General features: G+C 31.0%; 1 long non-coding RNA gene across 4 annotated transcripts; it reads left to right on the top strand.

Moving 5' to 3' along the window:
- Window positions 1-2888: 2888 nt before the first annotated feature.
- LOC145973946 (uncharacterized) lies at window positions 2889-6311 on the top strand. Of its 4 annotated transcripts, XR_014439588.1 has the most exons (5): window positions 2889-3199; window positions 3750-3999; window positions 4196-5214; window positions 5691-5874; window positions 6141-6307. It is a non-coding gene; the product is annotated as an uncharacterized LOC145973946 (long non-coding RNA). The 4 variants fall into 4 exon arrangements; XR_014439587.1 differs by having other exon boundaries at window positions 2890-3199; window positions 5691-6311; XR_014439583.1 differs by lacking the exons at window positions 5691-5874; window positions 6141-6307 and having other exon boundaries at window positions 2900-3199; window positions 4196-5482.
- Window positions 6312-6604: the final 293 nt, after the last annotated feature.

Genomic DNA, 6604 nt, shown 5'->3' with positions numbered 1-6604 from the left:
AGCAGAAATAAGGACCCTACGGTTCGTCACTCCCGTAGCATTTTTTTACTCCATACCCTCTCTGCTGTGTGTCTGTGTGTGTGTGTGTGTGTGTGTGTGTGTGTGTTAAAGGACGGAAATGTGGAAATGTTCACATTTAAAAATGTGTATTGTCGCCTCGTCTTCGGATAATCTCTTGGAGACGGTCATGCATATTGATGCAGCCTCTAATTATTTCCTGAGGAATTTCATTGCAATTGTTGCAACTGGAAGCAGCCCTAAATCAAATATGGAATGAAACACACACACGTGCACGCACACGCGCACGCGCACGATGCGCCAAATCCGACCAGGAACCTCCTCGTGGTGCGCATCGGGTAATGCCAATGCTGGCGGTAAATGAACAAAAATGTATAGGTAACTTTGATATGTCGTAACTCCGCGAAAAAAATCGTACAAAAAAAATTTTTTTTTAAATTCACACAAAAGTCCATATTTTACAATGATTATCATGAAATTTGCGAAAACAATTTATTCCACCCCGTGGAATGCGTCAAAGTATGCAATTTTTTGGAGACGTAACACGTCCTTACTTTTGAGGAGATGACGAGAGGGGGGGGAGGATAAATTCTAAATCTGACAAATGATTTTCAAAATAGAGGCTTTAAGCTTGAGAATGAAAAAAAAATTTTTCAAATACGACCATTTTTGACGGAGTTATACTTATTTGAAGTTATGCGAAAATTTGACATGAAATTACCTATGCGATAATTTTGTTGACGAGTGTATTTGTTATATTAATTATATTAATATTTTTAAATAAAATGAAAGAAAAAGGGACAATAGTCGAGAAAATAGAAAAAGGCAACTACAGTGATTTGAATATTTATACCTGAGAACAAATGTCCATAGAAAGTATTCAGATGGACTCCATAGGAAGGAATAAACATGACAAGTGATGGTAATTTTTATGATGTTAACACAAAGGAATACAATAAACCATAATAATCCAAGAACTCGAAGAAGAGAATATATTGGATAGAAATGCATAGTGATTGGAAATGATTAGAAACTAAAAGACAGTATGCATACAACCTATTTATTAATAGTAATACTATTTTGTAATTATATTAAATTTTTTAATTTAGTACATTGTATTATATAAAGTATTAAGCGCAAAAGTATTATGCTGTTATGAAAATTCCAATATAAATATAAATTATTAAATAGTGTTAGCTATATTAGAATGGAACATATGAATTCTTTATATTTTATATAAAGGAAGAGACTTAAAATATTTTGCAACATCTATATTTTTCGAGTCTTAATTATAAAAACTTCAGAAGAATCATGATTAATTTGACAAATTCTATACATTTATTAATAATTAATTTTTTAAATAATTAAAATAATGATTGATAAATATCAAAGATCAGTTTACTGCTAATTAAGAAGATTTATAGAAATACGATTAAAAATGTTTTTATCCCACAGCAGGCATTTTGTGTTTTGTAAATAAAAAGATATAAATATGACAATGAATATAGAAAAATATTTATTTCATCTTTGAATATTACAGTATCTTTCGCGATTGAATAATTTATTTACTATTAATTTACATACATAAGTATCTTGTTATACAGCACTGGTGCTACCGGCATTTCGTGCACATAGCACGGAACAAAACCAGAAATTGTGCACATTATATATTACCCTCTGAGAACATTCATGGACATTGGCTTTGTAGTCCACGTCCACGTTTTCAATGTCCATAGAGGGAGTATCGCTTTCAGAGATCACCTAAAAGCAGGCCATGACATCTCTCAGTCTTCTCTCTGTGTCAAGTGTACCGAGTTCATAATGCGGCGTCTATCTATGGGCGTCTACAATGAGATTTTAAGGCGTAAGACTTAAGAAATTGACCAATCACAGTCGAGTATTCTCTTCATACTTGACTGTGATTGGTCAATTTCTTAAGTCTTACGCTTTAAAATCTCATTGTAGACGCCGCATAATTGAAATATGACCTTAAGGGGATCCCTCAAGCATACTTTTTTACCGACAAAAACACCGTAATTTTCGGAAGTGTGCCACTTTTTATTGCCTGTATAGAATTAAAAATCCTTCTCTAGAATTGAAGTATACACGCAAACGGACACGTGAAAACTCTGTAAACTATGAGATTTTATATTGAGAAAGAAAATAAATATAAAATTACATTTTTATTTATCGACTTCTTAAATCAACATGGCGTCAGAGCTGTCAATTTGTACAAATATTAGCTTCTTATAAAAGTTTTATAGCTTTTATGCATAAAACAGCAGCTTTCACGATTGTGTACTGCACCGTAGAACATTGTCGAACTATAAAAACTGAATTTAATTGCCTAATTAATAAATGGCATTCTTCTGAAAATTTTAGTCCGTATATACCTGAAATATCGATAAAGTAGAGTGGAAAAGGCAGTGCATCTTCTTTATAAATGGCTGCGTTTAGCAAAAAAAGCTGCTTTGCAACTGTTGTAAAATTCGTGAATCTGATTGGTGTATGTTCTTAGATTCAGTAAAAATTAAGAGCATACACCAATCAGGCTCACGAATTTTACAACAGTTGCAAAGCAGCTTTTTCTGCGGAATGTGAGCTTTTTCTGCTGAACGCAGCCAATAACGTGATAGAGAGAGATACGGAATGAGGATTAGATGAGGGCGCTGTAATCGTGTAAAAGTTCGCCGTTCAATGAGGGATCTCCTTAAGACGGACTTTAAAGCGTCGTCTACAATGAGATTTTAAGGAGACTTAAGGCGTAAGACTTAAGAAATTGACCAATCACAGTCAAGTATTAAGAGAATACTCGACTGTGATTGGTCAATTTCTTAAATCTTACGCCTTAAGTCTCCTTAAAATCTCATTGTAGACGACGCATTAAGAACAAACTACGAATGACAGATGGTTAAGTCGGTTAGGTTAGGTTAGACACGTGCTCGGCCGTTTCTGTGACGTTTCGTCGACATTGACAGCAGAGGATGAGCTAACGTTTAGCAGCTTCGAGTTTCAAGAACATGTTGCGGAATTTTCTGCGATCATCGATACCATCGTCAACACCGTCGTTGACGATGACGGTGGCAGTGGAAATGGTACAACAGTAAGGTACACCTCAGTGATGATTTCTTTGATGTTGTTCCTCATGATCATCGTCCTGTTGCGTACATCAACAATCAAGGTGAGTCGCGTCATGAATTTCTCATCACGCATACCACGTGTCCTATTATGTACGCGAATGTCATTAGCTTTTGTTTTCCACGATGATATTTATGATCGTTGCTTGTCATGTTTACATGCATGGTACTTTTGATATACAATGACAGTAATCGGTCTGATGTTTTGATTAAATATCATTTCGACATTTCGTCTGGTTCGATTTTTTATATTGGAATGAATAGTAATGATAATAGACTGATAATGAGCAGTGTGTGATATGAAATTGATATTAGAAAGAAAATAATCTTGCATTTGTGTGTTAAATCAACATCATTCGATTTACTTCTACATTTCATTATTTATGTACATTTAACGTTTTTCTCGGTATCGTGTTTTTCTCAGTGTCAGAAATGAAATATTTATTTTATAATACTAGTTTTACGTATAATTTAAACATTTCTAGAAAAACGAATAAAGAGAGACCCAAAAAATGTAAAATATATTTTCGTTATTTATATATTATTATTTTAAATTATTTTGCATCAAAATTCTATTAAAAAAATGTCTTTTAGGTGTAGGTAAGCATGGAAAGAAAGGGGAAAAGAAAGGAAGTGATGAGGACTGTGTGATAAAGACAAAAAGGCTTTAGAAAATACAGCAAAGAATGATGGCAATGATGAAGGCAAGTCGATTTCTCAGTATGATTTTGATTGCGCCATCATGCTATCTCCAGAACTTGCAGCAGTTGTTGGCGCAGAACAGATGTCTCAATATGAAGTCTTGGAGAAAATATAGATTATCATTAAAGAAAGAAATCTTTATGTAAGTATCATTGTTTGTGATCACTTATTTAAAACTTTTATACTTGTTATAATTTTTATTTTACCAATTTGGTTGTAAATTAGAGCTCATGTATTATGTATGTATGTATATATACATATATACATACATACATACATACATATATACACACACATAATATTTACAAATTGCTAATGAAATGATTGGGGTTTTACAGGATCCCGAGGATAAATAATCGTAATTTGCGATGAAGAATTAATGAAGGTAATTGACATAAAGCGCTTCAGAACTTTTGGTATGATGAAATACGAAATCATTTTGTAGATTAAATCATATTTCAATCCCGATCTCTGACAAGTTATATACATATATAACATATTCCACGGTGCATTCGTGCACCTCTCCATCTTTCTCACGATATATATATATATATATATACATGAAACACAAAAGTATTTCTTGCGACTTAAGACTTTAGACCATGTTTACACCATTCCGACGTATTCTGCCGCTCATCGTAATTGTTTTGTCCCATTAGTTATTATAATACTATAAGTTGATCCCAAGTATCATAGATATGACTTCCAACAAATGTTAGGAATAACATTTTGATAATATATAACAAGTATAATTGCCAATGTTTTCCGATGACTCCACCTAACATTGAGACAATTATTACTATGGACGTTCAGATGATTTCGAAATGTGAATGATATTACAGTGGTCAATAGTCAATAAGCTGGTTTTAAGTCATCTAATTCAACATAAATGTTATATCATTTGTATGATCGTAATTAATAACAATATCTTACTCTAAACGCGGTAACACGACGCACCATTATAACATTTAAAGTAACTAGAAACATTTAAATTTGAAAGTATTTTTTTTTTAGAAATTTTATTTTTTATTTTAATTGACACATTTATTACATTGGTGGCACAGTTTTCAATATATTTGAGATACGGATTAGAGAAATATCTTTTCTCGTCTTTTTTTGTATTATATCGATTATCTTAATTGTCCTTCAATGTGAAAATATCGCACAGTTTTTTTTGTCGTTTTGTTCTTTTTAAGAAGAAATGCTTTTCGAAAATATTGGATGTAACAGAATGACAGCTTTTACTCTCAAAATGTGAAAAAGTGTGAGTGTTTAAAAGAAATGTAGAAAATAAAGAGAGAAGCTTTGCAGGAAATCATCCTCTTCTATATAATGTATAGCTACATCATCTGAAAATGTAAGCAAAGTTTGTATTAATTGTATTGTGTATATAATAATAATGTATATAATAATTGTAATATAAGTTTCTTAGTTGGTGTAAAAATTAAAAATTTAACATTTAAGATCTAATGGTAAAACAATATATTAATTGTAAAGCACAATATGATAATCATAATAATAAAATAATATTAATATTTTTGAATGAATGTAATCGCACATAAGATTATTTTTCATATTATAAATATGTGCTTCTATTAAAATATATTTTTTGTTCTGTTACTTTATTAATGCGTGTCACATGTGAGTATTATTCCTTGAAATATTTATTTATATGTTTACAACATCATCTAATTATCTAAGAAATTGACTGAAATTTTATAAGTGTTCAACTTTCAAAAACGATATAACATTGTTGATTTTCATCCCGCCTATCTGGCAAACCAGATATGAACGTTTTGAGATTCTTTGTGTTTGTATAGTTATCTCTTCTAGTTTGAACTTCCTTATCCTGAAGCGGAGTATCTTATACATAAATACCATATCGAAAATGCGAGTTGAATATCTGTACTATGAGTAACGCATCGATTTGTTTGCCTGAGAAATTATCACGTGTGAAGTAAAATGATAATATTTTTCATATACAGAAAAAATACTTGGGAAAAAAAAACAAGACAAGGTATATACTACGTAATACTATCTATTGCAATATATTATGACACCTTATAAAAATAATTTATCGAAAAATATTAAAAGTTGTATATATGAATTAATTAAAATATGGAATATTACTATAAAATTATTATTGTTAGAGCCGAAAATATATAGTTAAAACATATAGTTGGGACATTAAAATATATTTCATTGATCAAATAATTTTTCGTAATGTTAATGAAAATTTCGTTAATCATTATGTTTTTTGTTTTAATTCCCAAACGTTGGAAGTTCATCAAGGAATCAATGTGAAATAGAAGTGAATGTTCTGAGTATGTGAATGTCCTGAATCTTTTGATTATGATGAACATTTAAGTGCAATTCTCTCTCCGTCAATCCTGTAAAAAATAAATATTTTTTATATCTCAAATATAAATACACAACAAATTGCGATGACCAACTCACTCTTCTTGACTTTGACTTCAATTTCTTCATGTAATTGGAACAGATGGATATATTCCAGATGATTGCGAACAAAATTAAGCGCCTCATAAACATATCTATTAAGAGTCAGTGTTGGAAAACCTATAGATTGCTTTTATTTTAAATAAAAATACTTGTCGGGATTTTCTCCAAGTTTAACAGCTGCTTCGGGCGACTTAAAAACGTAAAATTTTTTTTCGTTATTTTGCCATTCGGATTTCCGGAAATGTTTAACTGTTCGGGACTATTTAATTGATATAAGGAAAGCTAAA

This window comes from Camponotus vicinus, unplaced genomic scaffold (assembly GCF_025532165.1).
Source record: "Camponotus vicinus isolate PSW18456_S1 unplaced genomic scaffold, iyCamVici1.0 SCAF_1, whole genome shotgun sequence".
Taxonomy (NCBI): domain Eukaryota; kingdom Metazoa; phylum Arthropoda; class Insecta; order Hymenoptera; family Formicidae; genus Camponotus; species Camponotus vicinus.
The sequence above is the reverse complement of the archived record's forward strand: the minus strand, read 5'-3'. Positions and strand labels throughout refer to the sequence as shown.